Source organism: Pieris napi, chromosome 19, assembly GCF_905475465.1.
Source record: "Pieris napi chromosome 19, ilPieNapi1.2, whole genome shotgun sequence".
NCBI lineage: Eukaryota > Metazoa > Arthropoda > Insecta > Lepidoptera > Pieridae > Pieris > Pieris napi.
Genome location: NC_062252.1, coordinates 10,153,300 through 10,176,094, shown reverse-complemented (window position 1 = coordinate 10,176,094; position 22,795 = coordinate 10,153,300). Strand labels below are relative to the sequence as shown.

Here is a 22,795-nt window from a genome sequence, read left to right as displayed (position 1 = left end):
AAAATCCATTCATTATTTGATCACACGAGAGAGAGAGAGTTAAGAGTCGCACGCGGACCAGTTCAACACTGGTCTATGTAAAAATAACTTTTTGAAATATTTAAGAAAAGTTTTTGATATTATTACAATTTATTTATGTATGACTGACTTCACCACGTACTTAATTTTAAAAATTATATACGAACGAATAGTTATCAATAGATACTTATTTAAACCCATCTCAGATAAACACTATAAACAACAGTGAACAGAAAGATGTGACGTACCTTCCGAGCAACATTCATACCTGAAACAATACAAATATATTATAATTAATGTAAAACTTGTACTTTTTTATCATGTATATGGTTTAATTGTATTTTTTGTGTAACATTTATGTTTGCCTAAATTGCCATACATTTTAGATAATGTTTAAAGAACTTTTTTTCTCATTACAAAAAATGTATTTTTATTTACATGAGAAAGTTAGTATATACTAACGAGATACACGTCGCCATCAGCCTTCCAAATTTTAGTCTATGCTCATTTTGATATGTCCTTTAACGCCGTTTTGAATTGATTAAACGCGCTAATATTACGAATTTTAGACGGTAATTGATTAAATAATTGTACACCCTCATACTTATTAGACTTCTTCAAATAATTTGTACGCGGCTTCGGCAAGATAAGCAAACTCGCTCGACGAGTGTTGCGTGTAGTGTTGTGTTTGATTATTTTAAATGATAAGGTACTACGTAGAGAGTTTTTATTTAATTTTTGAAGTTATACTTCTTTAGGCGCGTTATGAAAAATTGATGAGAGTGAAATTTTACGATGCGCGCGCACCGTGACACAAAATTAACAGAGTGAAGTTGCCCACGGAAGATGCTTCGGCATTGGACATAATTTAAAAAGAACATTCGAATAATAATAGAATTTATGTTACACTTAATGTAAGAGAATAATAATAAATATTTATTTAATTTTTCAAATGTAAACTGAACTTTATTGACTATAATGACTGCTTTTCTAGTCTTTGATTATTTAATTGTAATTAATTATTTGCATGCAATCAAAACTATTTTTAATAATGCCAAAGAAGTATAACTTCTTACGCGCGTACATAAGTACACGCACCCTTTCTTTTATTAAGATACATTTGCTATAAACATATAAAAGAGTTTGTAATATATACTGTAGATATAGTATTATGTATGATGTGTTAAGCTTGAATAAATAAAATATAATCTATCACTTTCTAGAAAACCAATAAACTTATTTCGGATTTCTATAAACCCCGTGACCATAACGTCCCCCTAATATGTTCGTATATTTTATTATTGATTTATTATTTTCATTAAAGTAAAGTAAGCTTCAAATATATATGAAGAATGATTTGTAATGAAATATTTGTTTTACCAATTTCTAGATAAAATGGGAAAATAGGGACTTTATTTATTTAAAGTCTCGTTTTTATTGCTTGAAATGGATACGTGAATAAAAACATGATCGAAAAACATCTGAATTGTTTAGCTACAATATGTATCCTTGAACATTTGTGTCACGATCTTTTAAACTAATATACGATAGGAGAAAGAGATTCCTTTTTTAAACTGAAACTCAAAAGAACTTTATTCACATAGGTAACTAAGAAAACTTATAAACGTTAACAGAAAGAATGTTAAATTGATTTTAAATTTACATTTACTATCACTTCGCAATTTAAGGGCGTAAAACGGCCAAGAAGAACTGGCAAGAATAAATGTTATATGTTTGAATCTAATATTATTCAAGCTGTGTTCTCAACAAACGTACAGGGAATACGTTACCTAGCAATAACCAATTTAGTGAAGGGTGAAACATCTCTTTATAATGAAGATAAAAGTGTATGTTTTATGATAGATAATACATTTTTTACTAAAGATAATTCTAAGAAAAATACATTAGTATTTATAAATTAGCATTAGGATTACTTTTATGATTAAAAAATTATATTTTTTTAGTAAATTAAAGTAATAAATTTATGTTTTAAATAATATATTTTTATTAATATTAATTTTATTTAGTATGTTGTATATCTTTGTCAATGGCTGTTGCACCCTACACCTAACAATCAATAAAACAGACACAGAAATATGTCTGTGCCATTTCTCTTCAGGGTGGTCAGGCAAGAAAATAGTGTAGAGGCTAAATTAAAAATCAATTTACAAAGTTTTTAAGATTAATTCGAAGCTTTTAATTATTGTTTGGATAGAATTTATGTATGAAATATAATCAACTCTGAACGTTGATTAAAGTCGAAATATCTTTCAAAACTCGTAAACAAAACCTCAAATGAGGATATAAAACAGGAAAACCCATCCATATGTGCTAACAAATGCTTTCATTCTTAATTATAAAACTCTATTCAGAAAGAAAAGCATTTCACACATGCCCATTGTTCTTCATTATACCATTAAAACGATAAAAAGTTCAAGCTATTATGACCCTTATCTGTAGGCTAGAAATACGATTTTTCTAGCAACAGTTTTTTCCTGTTTTGTACAGCTATATCAATAGGTCTATCATGTATGTTGGTGTATAGATTTCAACTCATAATGCTTCATTACAAATTTACAAAATAAGTTAGTAAGTTCTTTATTAATTCTCTGTGACATAAATAATCACTGATTTATTTAAATTTAATTATACATTAGATAAATGTATGACTAATACTTAATATTAAATACTTACGTATGGAGTCCACTTGAGAATTTCTCCGTACTTAGTGCATCTGAAAAAAAAAAACATAAATATTAAATAACAAAGGTTATTATTTGTTTCTTTAGAAAAATACGTAATAATGCGATAAGATAAAATAGTTTAGTTTTTTTTGTTCCAACCCCGGGTGTGCACTAAACACACTTTTGTGTGTGTGTTTCTACTAAAAATTATTATGATCCTGAAAAAAATTTGAGCCCAATACCAGTTTTATATATTTTATTTATAATGTATTATAACTGGAAATACATCCAGTTTTACAGAGGATTTTAATGTGTTTCATTTTAGTTATCAGAAATACATCAATATTTCACCGTATACTTTAAAACCTTTTTAAAAATACCAAATCAAAGTGGAATAGGAAAAAGCTGAGCCATAGCAGATGGTCTCATTAAAATGCATGAACCTCTACCGGCCATATTTCGGCTCAAACCTGCATCTGACAGTGGTGATATACGATTTTTTAAATATGGAATAGAATTTTTCCAAATTTAAAAAATCGTAGAATTACACAAAGGGCCGAGTCAATAATACTAAATCAGTATTATAAATATTGTTAACAAAGCTTTGTAGTAAAAAACTCGCTGAATACGTCAACCACAGAGGTTGTATTATCATATAAAACAAAAGGCGATCGCTACATGCCTCAATTGTAGCAATACTTTGTTTTATAATTTACTCCGTCTACCGCCACACACAAATTAGATACCGTCAATTAAAAAAAATTAAAATGTCAACCTATACGGCGGATGTCATGAAGTGGGTTTTTGCGCCGGCCATTTAAGAATTGGTACGCTCTTTTCTTGAAGGGCTCTAAGTCGAATTGGTTCGGATATACTTCAGTGGACAGCTGGTTCCACATGGTGCCGCACACTATGGCAAAACTTGCCTTAGTTAGTATTAGTTAATGAACATAATTTCTGTAAATCTTTTTATTTTGGTGATATTATGAGTAGTTTACTAAATACTCGGTACCGAAGAAAATATTGAAATCTATCTTTTATAATAGAACCAAAATATATAAAATCAGTCATATTTTACAATATATGTATAATAAGTTTAGAAAATATTTCATAGTTTTTCTCTTTTTGCTCTGCGTCCGAACAATAAGTAGAATGGAAATCGAACCCTTCGGGTTGTGCTATGCGACGCTATCTGTTAACCACTAAGCAACCGAAACAATGCTATTTCGCTGAAAAAATAAACACTTCAGGCTTTAAATATTTTTCAATATATTCATTTAGGTAGCATAAAATTAAAATTACAAAGTTGGAGAAATGGTATGTATTGTGAAATATATATATATATATATTTTTTTTAACAGGGGGCAAACGGGCAGGAGGCTCATCTGATGTTAAGTGATACCGCCGCCCATGGACACTCTCAATGCCAGAGGGCTCGCGAGTGCGTTGCCGGCCTTTCAACAATTGGTACGCTCTTTTCTTGAAGGACCCTAAGTCGAATTGGCACGTAATCTACGAGTATATTATATTAGTGTGGTTACATGTGTATATGTGTGATGTAATTTTTATATATTTAAACAGTAGCCAATTGGAAAAAATATTTCAACAGACGATAAAATGTACCTGAACCCTAACGGAATTTTAAAATTTGCAAGCTTATTTAATGGATGAAAAAATTGGCACGAACTTCATGTCTAAAAAGGCATTTTTTCAATCTCTTTGCTCTGGTATTCTCTCTGTGCGGGGTTTTTTGTTAATTTCCCATCTCATTTTTCATTTAAAATGCTTTTAAAACACAGTATTGTGGATTTCGCTTGACCTGTCGAATTTTATCTCGCGATAAAACAATGTCACATGATATTCAACAATTTGTAATGAAAATACTTATGCAATTTTATAAATACAATAAATGGTAATAATTTTCGTTATATTTTCTGACCAATTATTTTTCTTTTAATTTTCTCATACAGTGAATATTATTTGAACATCATTATATGTCAGGAAGGGGTACGACTTCATACTAGTGAAATTTAGTTTTTTACGGACTATTAACACTGCTCGTGTTGGTCTAATGGCTTGAGTATACGCCTGTCAACCCTGAGGTCCTGCGTTCGAATAATGGCTCTAGTAGTTTTATGGGCGCTTTTTACTGTGAAGGAAAAACATGCGGAAACCTGCATTCCATAGACCCAAAAATCGACGGCGGTTGTTAGGCATACAAGGCCGATGATATTCATTAATCTGAGGCCATGGTTCAAAGGACCCTTGTTGGACAAATTAATTAGTAAATTTGTTGTCTAAAGAACTTTATTTCTCATTACAAATAAATTATTTATTTTTATATGAGAAACTTAATAAATTCGAACGAGATACACGTCGCTATCTGACAGCCGTCCTTATTTTGTTTGACGACTCATTGGTCTAGTGGTTAGTACCCCTGACTGCGAATCCATGGGTCCCGGGTTTGATCCCCGGCTGAGACGAAAATCGATGTGATGAGCATTTGGTGTTGTGCTTAGGTCTTGGGTGTTTAAATATGTACTTATATGTCTATCTATGTATAATATGTATGTATATCCGTAGTCTAGTAGTTGTACCCATAACACAAGCTTCACCAGCTTAGCATGGGATTAGGTCAATTGGTGTGAATTGTAAAAAAAAAAAAGCTTACTAGGCTCATTCTAATATATATATATCTTTAATACCCTTATGAATTGGTTAAACACGCTAATATTACGAATTTATACGGTAATTGATTAAATAATTCCAGACCCTCATACTTAATTGAATTCTTCAATTAATTTGTACTAAGTATAATAAGTTTGTACATAGTTTTGAATGAAAAAAATAATGTCTAAATACTTTGTTTTCAATTCTGTTCGGTACAAAGACAGGTTCTAATAGTTTATAAAAAAATTTTGTAAAATTTATTTATTGATACACTGCATGAACATTTAAAATCTGGTGTGACGGATATTTGTGATCGCACTCTTGCGAAACGATTTGACCTATTTTGAGAACTTTTTAAAGAAAATCTTTATGTCGAATCCTCAATCACTACTTGATCCGTACAACTTTTTTTGCTACTTTTCGGAAGGCTATATAACGCTTCCTTCTGATATAAATAATTATCTATTAAAGATTGTTCGACTTTGAATGTAAGTATAAGCTATAAGGCGTGATATTTTACCAGCAAAGTTCGAATTCAAAAAATAAAGCAAATAATCATTGCTCGATAGACGAAAAATATGGCACAGAGGGCCCCACGCTTTTTCACAATAATACCAGTATTTTTTGTTCATTACCATTTTCAGCCTAAATTAGGAATTATTTTTCACTGTTTAGTTTGATGTGCTTTAAAAGCGTGTTTTTAAACTATATTTATTTTCCACTTTTTAGTCCTAGCAGCAATACGTGTTGTCTCAATTTAATTGTATTGCTTTGTGGACAAAAAAAATTTCATTGTTTTTTCGAGATAAACCTATGAAATTATTATATTGTTGCTGATTCTTTATAAGTGTACAAAGTTTGAATTAAATTTGTCCGTTTAATGTGGGTCAAATCGAGTCCGAAGGAGTCGGTTACATACATACATACATACAGGTGAAGCTAATATAAAGCGTGTAAAAAGGAATTTTAGTTGATTTTCCGTTGTATAAAATACATGAACCTCTTCTGTAACACAAGGGCTGTAATATAATTTGTACCTTGTATTTTATAATTATCTTTGTACAAACGCTCAAAATACTCAGCTTTGTTCCACAACACTCGGAAAACCATCGGGCTATATAAATTTTAATGAGTCCACCACTATTTTTACTTTTTTTTATACCTCGTTCTGCTTTACTAATCAAAAGAATGTTTAGTTATCTGTTTCATGTTTTATTAGATATTATAAATAAACTAGCTGACCTGGCAAACGTCGTTTTGCCATGTATATCATTTATAATAAAAAAAGGGGTTGATCGTAGAGGGGTTAAAATTAGGGGCTGTATTTATTTTTAATGCTGTATCATAAAAAATTATCTAAAAATTAAAAAATAATGTTGGGGTTTCTACCCTTAACATTTAGGGGGATGAAAAATAGATGTTGTCCGATTCTCGGACATTCCCAATATGCACACAAAATTTCATGAGAATCGGTCAAGCCGTTTCGGAGGAGTTTAACTACAAACACCGCGACAGGAGAATTTTATATATTAGATTTAGTTGCACTTTTTAAAATTTCTTACATATAATTCCAGTACAGTGAAATGTAATTCTTTATATTGGCTCTCAAATTAGTACCCACTGTACGTTTTTGATGAAATAATTAATTTAACAGTATTTAAATAATTTTAATCTCTATAGAATTCTTTAAGTATCCCAAAATAATATAGTTCATAGCTAATAACTTAAGTTTTTTCTAATGTTAATGAATATTTTTTTATGGGATTAATACATTATTATCAGAAAAACACAAGGTAACAGTAAACTTATGTAAATGTATATTTCTGTTAGTGTTAGAGCAGTGCTGGCCTAGTGGCTTGTACGTGGCTGGCCCATTTCTAGGGTCGTTATATAGTCCCCGGCATACATAATAACTGTTTTACCCAGAATTGAACCCTTTCTGTTACTTAAGCCACAAAAAGCAATTTGGATATGATATATACATTTCAGGTATTTTGGACAATTTCAATTTCACGTTAATTTCTTACATTTAAATATTGGTTTTCTACAATTCATACGTCAGTGAAAAGCAAATTGGCGTCCGGACTTTATCCCAAATTAATTTGGTGGCGTAATTAAAACTTCGCAGTGACGTCATTAAGGATGGCTGTATGCAAACGTCGAATAACATATAGGTATATGTTGTGTAGTATTGGCCTAATGGCTTCAGCGTGCGACTCCCATCCCTGAGGTCGTAGGTTCGATAGCCGGCTGTGCACCAACGGACTTACTATGTACACATTTAACAATCGCTCAAACGGCGAAGGAACATATCGTAAGGAAACTGGCTTGATTTTGAACCAAAAAGTCAACGGCGTGTGTGAGGAACAGGAGGCTGATTACCTACTTGCCTATTAGATTGACAAATGATCATGAAACAGATTCAGAAATCTGACTTCGAAAACGGTTGTAGCGCCACTGATTTATGTTTTATTATTTTTCTAACTATATCTATATATATAAAAATGAAACCCGTTTTCCGTTGTCACGACTTAACATGAAAACGGCTTGACCGATTTGTCTGATTTTTTTTTTATAATAATCCTTGAAGTACGAGGATGGTTTTTACGGAGAGAAAAATTTAAAAAATTGAGTGAAAAAGTCTAAAAACAACACTTTTCTATATTCCCATGCAAAATATTCGTAATAATATTTAAAGGCAATTTGAACTTTAATACCATATCATAAAGTTCAAATGTTAGTGGAGGGGTTCCGGGAAGGTAAATTTTTATTTTTTGACATAATGTATTTGTTGTCTTATCAACTTTCTTTTTTTATCTTACTAGCTAGATTCGGTGTCCCGAATAGCAGAATAAGTATTAAAAAAAAAAATTAAGAATCGACTGTTAGGAGGTACGATGTTCGCCAGGCCAGCTAGTATATTATAAATATTCAATCAACGTTCTCTCAAGACTACTGGTTACTGGTCTGACGAACCAAAAACCTACAGTCTTTTTTGACAAGGATTTTCTACGAAATAAATAAATAAATAACTCCGCCTTTTCACCCTAGGGACAGAGCCTAAGTTGGATTACGTTTGAATAGGCTATTTAAAATATCATAAAAACTTTTTTAACACGATACACATATAAATTGTGTTAAGAGTAAAATAATCACTAAATAGATACAGAAAGCCAAGAGCTGGAGGTACCGCTGTTTTTTTACACGCTATATATTAGCTTCACCCGTATGTATATATGTATGTAACCGACTCCTTCGGACTCGATTTTGACCCACTTTTAACGGACAGATTTAATTCAAATTTTGCGCACCTGTCAAAGATCGATGACAATGCAATAATCCGAAGAAAAAAAAAATAACTAAAAAATAAATAATAGTTTAAAAAAACTAAAAAACACGCTTTTAAAGCACATCAAACTAAAAAGTGAAAAATAATTCCTAATTTAGGCTGAAAATGGTAATGAACAAAAAATACTGGTATTATTGTGAAAAAGCGTGGGTTGCCCGATAGACGAAAAATATGGCACATTAGTTAGAACATTATATTGAGAATTCATAAACAAAATTAGTTGATACGTCGTAAAAATTAATATCAAATAAATAATTGCTAACATTCCAACACAAGCACTTAAGCACTAACAGCTTTCACGCTTTGAAGGCTAAATTTCTCACCTGAAATAAAATTTCACACTTTTTGAATGTTTTAACATTTTTATCTCAAAGAAGCGAGCGCTCATGGAATATGCAAAAGAAGGCTATTTACTCACCGGTATTTAATATTGATATCGCCAATAAAACGAGTGCTCCACCCGCCATACTTCTGAAACAAGGAGATAAGGGTAAATGCATACTAAATTTAAGGTTCGTTATTTAAAGAACTTTATTTGGCCTTGTGGCTTCGGCGTGCGACTCTCATTCGTGAGGTCGTAGGTTCGATCCCCGGCTGTGCAACAATGGACTTTAAATGTGCGCATTTAACATTTGCTCGAACGGTGAAGGAAAATATCATGAGGAAACCGACTAAAAGTCGACGTGTGTCAGGCACTGGAGGCTGATCCCCTACTTGCCTATTAGATTTAAAAAATGATCATGAAACAGATTCAGAAATCTGAGGCCAAGACTTAAAGCGGTTGTAGCGCCACTGATTTATTTTAGTTTTTTTTTAAAAAAGCACAGGTGCTGATCTAGTAAAATAATAATAGAAAGTATTTATTTAAAAAATAAAGATGCTTTCAAAATGTTAGAGAGAGCTTATTTTCGTTTGAGATTTCATTTGCATGTTATGACGTTTTTAATTATTTTTGAAATATATTTTTAGATTTTAGTCAGTACATCCAGAAACTGTCGTGATGTATCTATAGGTTTCTGAGTACCCTAGGTAGTTTTTTCCTTTAGGATTTGTAAAATTGCTGCCTCCGCATATGATTTGATTTTTAACTCGAGCTCTTCCACTATCCATATTTTCTGCGCAGCTAACTGTTCTATTCCGTTCCTTACCTCTTTAACTACTTCATATTCTTTTTCTTTCATCATTTTTTGTAACTGCTTCCTTGTCTCTTCTAGTTTATCGTTTTCTTTATGCACTGTCAATTCTTGCAGCTTGTCCACTTTGCTTTTATCCTTTGGCGAGCTTCTCGTCACCAAAAAATCTAAGGCTTTAAGGTTTAAAAAAAATTGTTATCTTTTCCGTCCGTAGACCATGGAAAACCAATTCTTTAAAAATAGGTTAATAGAAAGAGAGGCAAAAACATTTATTCAGCCACATCACATAACATTCCATTTCACACTTTTAGCTCTAAATTTAAGTACTTACAAAAATGATTCGAAGAAATAATATAAAAAGGAACGTCAGTTTGCTAAGAAGTGATAACGTAGCGTAGCGTCGGCTTTCTGTGCTCCTCAATTTAGAAAACTGGTTCTGTTAGGGTTAATAGGATCTTCATATCTTTTATGCTCGCCTTCCACTGCGAGCGGAACGGACCCATTCCGGACTCCGCTATACTCGTAACGATGATTATCATACATGTGCTTCCACCAAGGTGGAGACGAACGCAGCGGAGAGAGCGAGTTGAAAGAGCCACATATGAGATTCGAGAGTTGACCGAGTTTCCCACGGAAATGATACGAGTATAGCGGAGTCCGTAATGGGTCCGTTCAGCTCGCAGTGGAAGGCGGGCATAATATAAATAAACTATTTATTTATATTAAATCATTGTTAAGAAATATTGTATAATACTTTTTAGTGCCCTTTGGAGTCGGTTATATGTTAAAGGAATTTATCGTTTTTAAACGAAGTATCCGGTATCCACGTCGCGTCGCTCGGGCAATACCCAGTAATAAAATAAAGCTTATATAATTAATCTATAAAAAAGCTTTAGAGGATCTATTCCTGTTCTATTCATCTCGAATTAATCTTTAATCCCTCAAAGGGTCTCGAATGCGGGGATCTTAAGCTGTAAAGTAAACAAACATAAAAATAAGACTTTGAGTGGTACTTAAACGCTAAGCCTCTTCACATCACTGCTTTGATGCCGTGTCCTTTTTGAAATCCTCATTTTTACAGCTCTTTTACGTCTGGGTCTTGAAAATTAATTCCAGAATTACCTGGAGTTTAAGAAAGTAGTTTTGTGGGATTGTTCAGCAAGGATTTTTTACTGACGATTAAACAAAAATTAGTGGCACTACAACCTCTGTAGGTTGTGGCCTAAGATTTCTGAATATGTTTCATGATAAATATTTTTAAATCTAAAAGGCATTTAGGTAAACAGCCTCCAGTGCCTGACACATGCCATCGACTTTTTGGGTCTAAGACATGTCGGTTTCCTCACGATGTTTTCCTTCACCGTTCGAGCAAATGTTAAATGCGCACATAGAAAGAAAATCAATTGGTGCACAGCCGGGGATAGAACCTATGAAGTACCTCAAGTATGTCGCACGCTGAAGCCACGAGGCCCACTGCTCTTACTGACGATTAGTATAACATAATATACTGTGTTGAGTTAATAATTCAATAATATTATATTCTACAATATTAAAGATCTGTTTAATGTATTCAAGAGACCTATATAACAACAAACACTCTGTTTAATTGTAATTTTTAGGAAAATAAGTTATTAGCTTTCTGTGAATATTGATACATAACAATATTGTATTACCAGAAATCGAAATAATTTCTAACTTAAACAAACTATGTGTAGTTTTTTTATATATTGAACAATTATCTAATATTATATATAAAATTCTCGTGTCACAATGTTATTTCCCATACTCCTTCGAAACGGCTCGACCAATTCTTATGATTTTTTTATGCATATGCAGTAAGTCTGAGAATCAGGTAAGTACTATCTATCTTTTAAACCCCTAAGTGATAAGGGCAGTCCAGCCCAAAAAAAATATTTTTATTTTTTAGACGAAATTTTTTTTTATGATACAAAAATACATACAACCCTTAATTTTCATGTACCCCTCTATGATCAACCCCTATTTTTTATTTGATAGTTAAGAACTTATAACTTGAACTCTGAGGTTTATATAGAGAAAAATCACAGAAAAACCTAATAAGTTTTCATTCCGGAAAACCAAACAGTCTCTGGGGTAGCATAGCAAAATGTTCCATTTTGGTATGTTCTAAAAAGGTAGGTTAGGCATTAAGGAGAAACGAAGTTCGCTGGGGCAGGTAGTATATTTATAAATATAAGAGATACTTTAAATACAGGTTTATACCAGAGTGCATTATTAAGCGCTGATTTTATAAGTACCCTCGATTCTCGAATGGTCGTAATTCGTATTCGTTTGGTAATACATCTATAGCTAGTTCAAACAATCAAAGGGTGGAGAATGTATCATGCATCACGGTTTAACCAATTGCTTTCATAAGGGTAGAATTTTGAAAAAAAAAGAACTTGAAAAAAATTAGGTAGATGTAGTGTCTATTTTTTTTGCTTTCAAAGATCATGTTAAAATGGACAATCAGATACTTATGAAAATATTTTATAAAAAGGGTACACACGTGTGAAAATGACAAGAGAACTTAACACGTTCGGTCCAGCAACGTCTCATGACGGTAATTTTCGAAATTCATAATGGACACAACGTTTAATCACGTCGACTTTTAATTTCCATTTATTCACACTACGTTTCCTAACGTCGGGAGTCAGTACGATATTCAACTAAATAGATATTTGCGCCGCATCACGTGGAAGTTTCAAAAGTCTACCGTCGCAGCAAATCAGTTTTTAGGAACGTTTTGCGAAAATCCGTTACACCCCCACATATTCACATACGCACACACATAACGTTGGTAGACGTCACGGGAAGTAGGGACGCCGTATGAGTTCTAAATTTCACCAACATCACCTTGATGGCTGGAAGTCTTTCACAGACCGTTTCACAAGGCACTTTCTTTTGCGAACTAGCGAACTGTGGAATCGACTCCCAGTGGGGATCTTCCCTCAGAGATACGACCTACAAATGTTTGAAAATCGAGTAGACTCCTCCCTCAAAGGCCAGCAATGCACCCACTTAAAATGGGCTTCTATAGGCTACGATGACTGCCCTTTTTGAGCGTCCCGCAAGCCCGTTAGCCCCACTATTATAAAAAATAAAAAAGTTTCATGCTAGTTCTTGTCATTACTACACTCGGAATTGAGAACTGCCTTGCGATTCTGTAACTCACTTTTCGAACTATCGAATATCAGAATGCCAAATCATCAAATGACTGCTTTACGACTGATTTGAGCGCAACCGCCGCTGTGAAAACCGCTGTGTGAGTTCGAAAAGTGAGTTACAGAATCGCAAGGCTGGATGTAAATTTAAATTTAGAATAATTTCATTATTTTATTGATGTGTATACAAATATATCGTGCCTTGCTTATGAAAAATACTGGCCACTAAGAGTACAAGATTTTCAATTTCATTCATTATTTCTTAATTAGTATTAATTAATGCCCCAGGATTACAAATAAATTCTGCCAGATGTATGTAATATTTGCAAACATCTGGCATCTTGCTCAAATACCAAAACGGTTAAGCAAATGAGGTGTTGTTAAATTCGCGCTCATTTCACATGTCATTTGTATAAAAGCATTTCCTCTTGATATATGTAAGGGATTCCTTGTTTAATTCATTAGTATTAGCTATTAAATTTAATAGGCTAATTTAGGATATCCTTTGTTTCTAATATTAATATATCACAATTGTTATCATCAAACCAACTATACTAATATTATATGGAATTACTAGCTGACCCGGCAAACGATGTTTTGCCATGTATGTATATTATTTCTAGGAATCACTAATAAATGCCACTATTGATCATAAAACAAAAATATAAACCACATGGCCAGTGATGTAATAAAGTTCATTAATTAGTACAGCTCGACACAGCTGAAAGCAAAGTTTGGTTTTTGAGGACAACTTTTAGACCGAACTAACGATGACGATACATCCATATAAAATGTAGGAGACTGAAAAAGTATATTTATTTTTCACAGCTTTTTAAGCATTACACTACTTCCTTTATATGAGTTTTTCCGTTGTTTATCATCATCATCATCATCATCAGCCTCTATATTTGGTCCATTTTCCTCTGTATTCACTGAGAACGAACGACCTCCTTGACGATGTCGTCAGAATAGGCGAGTCAGTCGACGGCCGAGCGGTCTTTTGTTTTGCCAATGTCTCCATTCAAGGAGCCTGTGGGTCCGACGATTTTTGTACGCATGCACGCTATTTGGCCTTCCTACCGCCACTTAGATGCTCTACAGCCCTTAATATGTCGCTTACTGTTTCTAATTGTAGTACGAAATTCGACTTACCAATGATTTAATTATACATTTTATTGTAGCTGACTCGGCAAACCTTGTTTTGCCATATTTATTATTTCGAGGAAACATTTTTTAGTTCAATAAAAACTACTATTTCCTATAATAAAAAATAGGGGTTAATCGTTGACGGGTGAAAATTTAGGGTTGTATGTGTTTTTTAATGGCACAGAATAAAAGAAATAAAAATAAAAATTTTATCTAAAAAATATTTTTTTTTGGGGTGGACACCTCTTATCACCCCCGATTCTCAGACTTACTGAATATGTATAAAAATTTCATAGGAATCGGTCGAGCCATTTCGGAGGAGTATGGGAACGAACATTATGTCACGAGAATTTTGTATATATATAGAGATATATGTAATATAAATAAATGACCAAAGGAAATTTATTAAATAACAACAAATAAGCAGTCCACAATTATATAATAAATTAAACAAAACTAAACTAAATCGAACCATTAGCTTAAATGAATAAAGTAGGATTATTTTTAACACAGGAGTTTTTTTTGACCAACCGTTTTTATGTGGCAACGATCACCACATAAATAATTTGTTCTTCTATAAACATAAAAATGGTACTCCCTATTTGAGGGGGTTTCCCAAAGCTAAAAAACATTTGAATAAATTCCTAAAACCCCACTTTAATAATAATAGAAAACTTATGTCTTACATTCCAAAATAAAATATAATTTCACAAGAAAACAACGTCCAATCACAACCATCACCGTCCGTCCTTATCTTTTATTCCCGACCCTGGACCTTTACAATTTAAAACTAATCGAATCTAACTATACCCTGCATATGGGAGTAGATGACCAGTGGACTGAGGCCCTTTTCAAAGTTTAAAAATAGATCTATACCAAAAGGTCAACAAAAAATGTACTCATGGACCAAGTTGAACACGTGTTGAGTCGGTACTGTGGTACCAACTTTGCTAATTAGAGTTCCGACAGTGGTAAAGTTTGGGACTTTTAACAACGGGTCTTTTTGTTTATTTCAGATTAATTTAGCATATTGTTTATTTTGTTCGGACTTTTGAGTAGATATAAGAGGATGTTGTTGGTTTCAAATAGGGTTTGAAAGCTTTAACAATTAAGTACATAAAAATCTTGCCACGTACAGAAATTTATTTCCTGTTTCTTTGGAAACCTCTCATTAAAATAATACTTATAACAAATTTTGTGTGCTTTTAAAAGGTTGTTTTTGTGGAACGACTAAACAGCGCTTTTTATTGCCAGTTTTTCTCTTCCGTTCAAACTCAAACTCAAAATATCTTTATTCAAGTGGGTAACCAATAAAGTACACTTTTGAATCGTCAAGTTAAATTAATCGTAAATTTACATTTACTACCAGTTCGCAAGTCAAGGGCGTAGAGCGGGTAAGAAGAACTGGCAAGAAACTTTCCGCCACTCTTTTTAATCGCCAAGTATTGTCATACAAATTGTTCTACGCTCTTGATTTGAGAACTGGCAGTAAATGTAAAATTAGATGCATTTAATAAATATTTCTTTTTTTGACGTTCTTAAGTGTACATTATGTTACCTCATTAAATGAATAATTTTTGTTTTTTTTTAAATTGATGTATGGCAGAATAAGTCCCTAATTTTACAAACATGAAAGAGATGTGAACTTGCCAAATAAAGTTCGGTATTAAAAATACCGTAGAAATAATAATTTGTCTACCAATGAAGTAATAACAAGGTTATCGTATAAACTTAGTATATATGAATACGCGTGTATAGAGAGTACATAATTGTATATAGAAGGATGAAAATGTCATATTCAGACGAAAATTACGCGATAATAAACGCGCCTACGACAATTATGTGAAAGTGATTGATAAAGGTTTACATCAAACCTATAGTTTCTAATGGTTTTACATTAAAATATTTATGTTAGGCACTGCGCCCGTTCTCTGTAACTTCGAATAGTGATTGCGATACCGATCATTTCTTTTTTAGGATTCTATGAACCTACGGCTCTACCACAGCCTATGGATAACCAATTTTGTGGGTGCGTTGCCTTTGAGGAAAGAGTATCATCTTTTGAAAGAATTGGAGGTCGTATCTCTCTGGACAGACCTCCACTTGGAGTCGATTCTACAGTTCGCTAGTTTCCAAAAGAAAATGTCTTGTGAAGCGGAACGTGGCAGACTTTCAGCAATCAAAGTGATCTCAACGTTTTTATTTGAAATTTCGGTGTTGTTCTCTCAAAATTTGTAGCGCTGATATCACATTCTTGGGACTGTGACTTGAACTATTCATATTATTATTATTAAAATTAACTATTTAGGTTGGGATCACAATCGATTTCGCTAATGGGAGTCAAAAGGTATTAAATCTCTAAACAGAAATCATATATTCATAAATAAACGCAAACAAATCCATTAATTTAGCTGTATAAATTCATTTTTAAAATATGCCAGAAAAGATTCGAGGAAAAATAAAAATAAATATATTTTCTAGTTGGCTCTTACAACGTAAAGCAATTATAAAATAAGTTTAAAATTGTTTTCCTCGTAAAATATAAAAAACTTCAAAGCTTGCGAAAAGCTTCAAATGTTTCCGGACGAAAGTTCAATACTTAGAAGTTTGTATAATATTTTTCAGCCTTTGAAAAGTTGCGACCGTTTAAGTGTTCTAATAAGGGTTTAAGTCCAGTCACTTTTAGACGATTTTATAATGAAAATTTAATAATATTCAAAACGAAGTCAAGATATTCTCATTGAATTATTCAAAAAAAAAACAAAAGTTTCTGTATCTGTTTGGTGCTCATTTTTTTCTCAATAGGCCAGCCTTTTGGGCTTGACAGACGCTGTCGGGTCTAAGGCATACTGTTTTTTACCAATTCCTTGCTTAACATAGAAAGAACAGTACATCGCCGTGATTCGCTTGATTGATACCGCATTAAGCTCCCCGGTAGTACTAGGCATTCCAACCCAGGGATACACAAGCGGGTAGAATGTTGAATTGCCCACCACGTGCAATTACCATCTTTGGCTAGGATATGTTACATATATCCTTAGCTAAACATTATATGCCCTCCGTGTACGGTTGAAGCACTCGCCCGGTACCGCAACAAATTTAAATTCAAAGAAATAAATTTGCGCTCCGACCAGCAATCGAACCCGATACCTCTCACCTAGCGGACACTTAAGAAGACCGCTATTCGCTACACCTACTAGGCCAACACTGCTGAAGATATGTATCTAAGTAATGTTGTTAATGAGTACTAATGAATAGGCCACGCAATCAGTAAGTGTAAAACTATAATCATAGGTAATTTAAAAAAAACTATTAGCTTCTAGTTAAAAGTCCGACACAACCAAACTCGTTTATTATACAGCTTGGCAGAAGTTTGGTGATCTAACATTAGTTAAGTTACAAATGTATATTTGAATTAATAATTAAAAGCGCAAACCAAGTTGCAATCATCGTACACTTGAAGCCAAAATTAGCCCTTGAGTTTTTCCCACACTCATAAATTGTAATAGAATTTTCGTGTCCGATAATTTGCAAAAGGTCGACCGCACTTATATTTATTATAGGTAACATATGTGTTACTTGGATTTAAGAATGCTTCAAAGAGTCAAGTTAGTTTTTTGTTGATCCAGCGTTGCAACCCCACTACCCCTAATTTTATGTCAGTTATAAGCTCATGTTTTAAACAATTAAAGCCAGTTGACACCCAGCTTCAAACAAAGAGTTTAATTTAACATAATATATTTGAACATCCCTTCAACAACCTCCACCGAACTTGATTCAGGTTTGGATTTAAACATTTTGGAAACACATATAGGCATATGAATTGTAAAAAAAATATTTATTTCAAATATACAATATACAATACTGTTATAGATAAAACTCGCTAAAAATATCTTTACTTGTTATGGATAAAAACTTTTGGAATAAACTGTAACACAATAGCAAAAGTATTCTTCAATTTTTCATTGACAAAGTTTTAAAAGCGCGAACTCTTATTAAAAATATATCGAGTTTCAATAGTTTTCCGAGGAGAAAATTTTATTCAAAACTAACAAAGTAACTTTACATACGCTAAAGAAGGGGAAGTCTGTCGGTATATAACCCATTGGCCCTGGGTTTAGTACTCATGGAAATAATAATAATAATTAATTAAATTCTATAAGGCAGGGCAAACAAATATCTACTTGAGAATTGCGTCCATCCATATCTTAATAACTACTGAAGCTATTTTGATGAAAATTTGGTTGATATATGTTGGAATATACGCGTCTTAATCATTTGGTGAATATTTCGATATGACTTTGAGTTTCCAAGTTTATGGACAGAAGCAGCTGTAGCATATTGGAAGCCTCAATAGATCATGGTACTTTCATATTCCAATCCAGCAATATCACATACAGGCCAAAGTAATCTTTTTTGAAGTACACAACAGTAATTCAATGTACATTCAAACGAATTCACAATACTACCATATTTTTAATGATACCGATTCAAAAAATATTTCAACAGAACGATTCTATTGAATTGTTTTTCTAAAAAACCTAAACAATGGCCTTGTTCATCTCGGTACATTGGATAGCTTTAATTTGAATTGCATTTATTATTTATTAACCATCAAATACAATTGACTACAGTGTCTATCTTTTTTTCTAATATGACATAAAAAATTGCAAATAACAAAAAATAATAATTTGTCTTTTTTATAGAACAAACGGGCGAGAGGCGTTGTTAAGTTGTATGGACTCTCATACAGAAGTGCGTTGCCGACCTATAAACGCTTTACGCTTTGTACTTAGAAATTGAACTTGATATATTAATCAACCCTTATTTACCTAATTAGTTTGTCTGATAGGTGCTTAATACTTTGATTTAAAAGGCTTAAAAACATTAACGTACCAATTTTGGTATTACTTCCATATCAGGAGAAACATTAAATTATATATAATCATCGAATATAAGTTTCGCACTTTTGCACTTCCTCAGATTGTTTTTTAAATTTATTACCTAGAGAGATCGTATAACAACGTTTTTACACTATGTAATGTTATTTTCATTTCGTATGTAATAAAATGTAAATGAATACACAATTAAATATCACTTTCAAAACCCAGTCTAGCGTAATATTAGTTATTTTTTTATTATTATAATCTTCCAATGGAGTATTGGGGCTGATATATATGCACATATTTGACTAACCTTCTCGAAATTATCATTATTTTCCCTGAAATTGATACTAGCCCATGGATATTTTTAAAGAATTGTTCGTTAAAATAATAATAATATTTCTTTCTTTAGACAAACGATTTTATGAAAATTTAATATTGGTAAAAAAACATTCAAAGTGATAGTGAAAAAGTAACTGCACAATTTTCGCTATTCATCATTATTAAAATAGAGGAAATTGTTTTAATTAAACAAAAATATATAAAGTACTTTATAAACCGTTGTTCTAAGTGCTAATTCAAACCAGACAAAATTCAAATTCAGAAAAAATTGTACACCTATTTTTAAATTTGTGATCTATTTTAAAAATTAACACTAATTGGAGATGCGTTATTTACTGAAATCCAATTACAAATGTTGATCTCATTACTAGCGGATATAATTAAGTGATGTTTGAACATTTTAATGCTACGCTGCAATTATTTTAACGCTTGGTTAGGATTTATTTCATTATCTTGACTAATTAATGTCGTATTCAATTATGATTTTTATAAAAACCGTGGTACCGTGAACAAACCCGGAAAATTATGGATCAGTTGTGATGCATTAGGGTTTGGTTTCGTGGGAAAAATGGTTTGATATTATCCTCGTGGCTTGTTTTTAAAACGAATCAGTACATAATTTTATCTAATAAACGTAAGTACACCGGTAATTACGGTCGTATTTACAATTAAATTAAAAAGAAAATTTATATGTGTACACGCATTTTATTCTCTAAAGAGAAGATTCATTGTATTGAAGATGTTTATTATTCGAAGTATTTAATTTAAAGTTATATGGAATATTATTTACATTTACGAGAAACTTAATTTTAATATTATTTACGAATATAATGATTTTCCAAATGTATTGGCCATGTATTTACACAATTATGATTTCCTTAGCCACGCTTACATACATTAGTTCTATTTAGTATCCAAATATGTTCAAATAAATTGCTATTCGTTTGTTTCTCTAAAACTTAAGAATGGGTGGACTTATTTGGCTTTGATCAGGGAAGGTCTGAACGGCGGGTAACATAAATAGTAAGTAAAGAAAAATACTAAAAACGACAATTAAATTTTCCAATAATAACTGTAGTAGCTATAATGATTTTTAAATATATATATAATAAAATAACAATAATTGATTTTTTAAGACCCAAAACAATGTTTTATATTTATAGACGTGCTTAGAATTTTGTGTTCCATAGCTGTCCATTACATTCACTTACAGAAGTAAAAAAAAAAAATTAAGGAACATACATCATTACATAGCTGTTTTGTCTTTTTTCGTTCCTTGCTTGTTTGTAATAATATGATCTAATTGATGAGTAGGTAATAGGTATGTATGTTAAATTTATAAAGGGAAGATTCGCGAGTTTAACCACCAAAACAAAAGATTTTGTAGATGAGATCTAAAAACCCTTGATTACCAGATTTTATCATAGAAGTCAACAATTGCAAAAAATATTGAAATCAGTTATTACTCTCGTACTTAAGGCCTAACATATACACAATTTATAAATGTATCTAATATGTATTGTACAAACGTTTTCACATAAATGAATATAAATTTTCTGTATTAAGCAAATCGTACGTACAACTATACGCACAACTTTAATCGAAGCCAAATCCGCATACACATATTTCTAGACATCTGTGAACTATGCGCTACAACATTTTTGGTCTGGGCCTCAGATTGTGTATTTGTTTTTAGAGCATTTCTAATAGCCAAGTAGGTGATCAGCTTTCTGTGCCTAATACACGCCGTCGCCTTATTGGGTCAAAGGCATGCCAGTTTCCTCACGCTGTTTTCCTTCACTGTACGATCGTGTCTGATCGCACATATACAGAAAGTTCATTGGTGCACAGCCAGGGTTTGACATATGACCTAGGTACGAGAGTCACCACGAGTAGCCACTAGGCCAATATTGCTTAATGCAGATAACCATCATATATAGAAAGGAATTTAAGATATGATCTTTGACACACATAGTTATCGTGTAAAAACTACTTTTATAGATAATAGATCTTTTTACTTCTTAAAATTTAAATTAAACACCAACAACGCAAACACCGGAAAATTTAATTAAAAGTTAGGCAAAAACTGACTTGCAAGAATTAGTCTAATTTATCCATATAAATCCACCACGTAGATACCGCGTAGATATCGCGTAGCTATGGCGTAGCAGTCACGTAGCGCGAAATGGAGTAAGCAATACGATTTCGTAGCATGTTTACGTGTATAAAAGCTTTGTACTTTCTTTTATGCAAACTATATATAATATTATATTAATTATAATTGTTTTTTTTTTATTATAAATGTATTAAATAAAGTAATAGTGAGTTTTTTTAATTCATTATTATACATAATTGAACAGTCGTATACATTGTTATACGAAATGCTAGTAAAAATATTATCTAAGAAATAATTAATAAAAATATATGTTACTTTTATAGAATACTAGCTGACCCGGCAAACGTTTGTTTTGCCATATATATTATTTCTAGGAAACATTTTTTTAGTTCAATTAAAATAATTATCTACAATAATAAAAATAGGGATTGATAGTATCATGTATTTTTATATGCTAAGTCATAAAAAAATAAAAACAAAAAAATATTGTATAAAAAATAATAAAAATTGTTTGGGGAGCACACCTCTTATCACTTAAGGCTTTGAAATACATATAGTAACCGATTCTCAAACTTACTGAATATGCATAAAAAAATTCATAAGAATGGGTCAAGTCGTTTCGGAGAAGTATGGGACCCGAACATTATGACACGAGAAATTTATTTCTGTAAAATCAATAAATTTATTTAACGCTAACCATCTAATACCAAAGCGTTTTGACAAAAAAAATCTTGTCCATAATGTTCAGAAATACATGTAAAAAATAAACGACAGTATTCTTTTTTTAAAATAAAACAAACCTCAAAAATCCAAGAGTCACATATCAGTCCCACAAGTTTAAATTTCGAACACACGCGGGAAGTTTCAGAGCAGACACGAACACTACCGCCCCCTATCGCGTTCAGGATCACACTGAGCAAATTTCCCCAGATATCACTCGTTGCAAACATATTCATTGGGGCATGGTAGAAAAATATAAGGTGCCTGTTATTGAAAATTTTGTCATTTGATTACTATAATATATATTAATAAAACCTCAACGGGGTGTGTACATATATTTTTGCGCATTTTTCAATTATAACATTTTTTGTCTCCGACCGACACAAAATCAATTAATTTCTCCGTCCGCTATGAATAAATATTTTTAAACATACCATATTCATACATATACCATACTGTTTTCATTTGAGTATGGAATTCAATTTCGGTATTGAATAAGCAACCTTAAATCAAAGATATACGAATTATAATAGTTTAATTGTATTAAATAGG

General features: G+C 32.0%; 1 long non-coding RNA gene across 1 annotated transcript; it reads right to left on the bottom strand.

Moving 5' to 3' along the window:
• Positions 1-2,704: 2,704 nt before the first annotated feature.
• On the bottom strand, positions 2,705-22,429 carry LOC125059401. The gene is made up of 3 exons (XR_007118657.1): positions 22,324-22,429; positions 9,140-9,192; positions 2,705-2,752 (listed from the first exon to the last, which is right to left on the bottom strand). It is a non-coding gene; the product is annotated as an uncharacterized LOC125059401 (long non-coding RNA).
• Between the last annotated feature and the right edge of the window lie 366 nt (positions 22,430-22,795).